A 2,388-nucleotide genomic window follows, 5' to 3' on the forward strand; every position below is an offset into this window, starting at 1 on the left:
GATTCATAAATTGTTTTTAGAAACCTTTTGAACTTATAAAATAATTGCAATTTGGATGACTTTTGAATACATATAAATAGGAAATATAAATAGGAAACGTGGCAACCGTTACTCAGAGATATAAATAAATGGCCGATGAAAGCCAAAATCAGCCAGATATACGAAACCATCCAATCACCAGCTCCAAACTATAATCGCTCAATAGTATTTTAATGTTATATTTAATTATCTGAATTATGTATACTATTTGATGCTAATGAATGATATTGACTTTAATCTTGACAAATGAGATAATTCTTCTATTAGTTTCTTATTCGCAAAACATTTTTTAATACTTATGAAGTTATATTAACTACAATTATAATGCATTTTTTCACAAATTTTTAAAAACTATTGTTAAATAAGAAAAATAAGTTATGCATCATGGTAATCACAAAGAGATTTTAAGTTGTAAACTATAAAGCTTAAAAATAAACATATTTATTACAAACACAATTAAGAACATTCAAAACTTTCAGAGTTATAAAAGAAAGAAGGAAAGGTCTTCCATTGTGACCTGGATCAAAAAAATTGATAACAATGCATGTCATTGAACTCCAAACTTTAACCGCACAATTTAAACATTGAATTTAATAATTATACTTCTATTTCATGGATGCATTTCATGGAGGTAAGTGGCAACTTCAAATTAACAAAAAAAAAATGAATATGAATTTTACACATTAAATTTCCAAATGTACCAAAATAATTAAGCTTCAATAGTTGATACAAAGTTGCAATTAAGTTAACCAGATTATAGATCATACACCTGGTACATGGATCTTTTTGTATCTGTTTTATCACCCAATTTCAAGAATATCACCCTAATACACCACCAACACCCACCGCAACCATCTCCAACCGGCAGTAGCACCCACCATTGTTAAGACTTACACAACATCAATGGAAACTCAAACCAAATATACCCCTTACAGATGTAAATGACATCTGAGGGCATGATGGTCATTACTCCAGATAAAGAAGAGAAGGCAAATAGCACACCATGTTGTCAGCCTGTAACTACTAACCTAGTTTCCGTAGTACTTTTTATTAGCTACTAATAATACCAATAAAACTACTAATAATACAAATAAAGTAGATAAAATAGAACCCACAGAACATGTCCTGAACCAATTCGTCTGTCCACTCGTCTAGATTCACTAATAATATTTATGCCAACAACTTTATAATTAACCAAATAGCAAAAAATTGATCCTGAAAGAACAACGATTGGTACCTATGGTTCCAAAAGTCCAAAGCAGATCTAAAATAAATAAAAATGTAAAACTAAATGGGGAGAAGCTTCAAGTTCTTGCTCTTGAATTTCCATTTAAAAATCATATTTCTTGTCTACAGTTCCAGAATGACCATTGCCCCATTGGGCTCTTTGCCATGAATATTGTGTATAATTTGGTGTTCTATAGGTCCCGGGTCTTTCCTTCTCTCTAAATCACAGAGAAAAATGTCCTTCGGGTTGGCTGCAGAAAACTAACATTAAAACCATTTGTGTGTAAGATAAAGAATAATGCCCTGATATAATTTTTGTGTGAAAGAGTGAGATAGAGGTGGTGGTGCGCTGCGGTGTTTAAACCAGAATCCAAAAAGAAAAACCACCTAAGAAGACACTATGATGAGCCATGGTGGTGACCAAAAACCCAATCGAACTTGTAATCCTGTAAAACCAAAAATTGTAAGTGTAAAAAACCATAATCGATTGTTTTAAATCCAAGAGCAAGGTGAGAGGTAAAAAAAAGAACGAAAATTTCTTTCATTTAATTGTCTACCAGGGGTTTCGTCAAAGATGTAAGCACCATTATATTTGCTTCACAGACCGAGGTACCTAGGACCTCGATGATGGTGGTGGCATGATTTAGATGGTGCGTAGAAAGAGAGAAAGGTGAGTGGTGAGGCTAGGGTTTGTGAGTGAAAGAGATGGAGCGGAGAGATTGAAAATGGGTTAATGGATATTAAAGTATTTTGTAGGAGGTTTGGTTTAAAACTCTCCATATAGAAAGTTGGACGGTGGTAAATAGTGGTGGTGATTGGTGAAGTTAGTAGTGCAATGAGAACTTCTATTTGAATGCGTCTTCAAGTATATAGAACAATGAACAGACGCTGCCGAGATATAGGGAATGCCGCGATAAAGGACTGAGTCAATTCAAAACAATAACGCATCCGCTTGTTCCGAGTTTTTATGTAAATTCATAAAGCATTGGAAAATTTTGACAAAGAAAATTATTCTGTGTTTCCGAGTTCGAAGGAAATGAAAAGAAATGAAATGAAAATTTTTAGTTTTTGTGTTCCCGAGTTAGAAGGAAAAAAAATAATAAAACTTAAAATTTTCCTTCC

The 2,388-nt window shown here is 32.9% G+C and overlaps 1 long non-coding RNA gene across 1 annotated transcript; it reads right to left on the bottom strand.

Moving 5' to 3' along the window:
• Positions 1–748: 748 nt before the first annotated feature.
• On the bottom strand, positions 749–2,182 carry LOC145038707 (uncharacterized). Its single transcript, XR_013679504.1, has 2 exons — positions 1,824–2,182; positions 749–1,712 (listed from the first exon to the last, which is right to left on the bottom strand). It is a non-coding gene; the product is annotated as an uncharacterized LOC145038707 (long non-coding RNA).
• Positions 2,183–2,388: the final 206 nt, after the last annotated feature.

This window comes from Lactuca saligna, chromosome 4 (genome assembly GCF_052625555.1).
Source record: "Lactuca saligna cultivar CGN05327 chromosome 4, ASM5262555v1, whole genome shotgun sequence".
Lineage (NCBI taxonomy): Eukaryota > Viridiplantae > Streptophyta > Magnoliopsida > Asterales > Asteraceae > Lactuca > Lactuca saligna.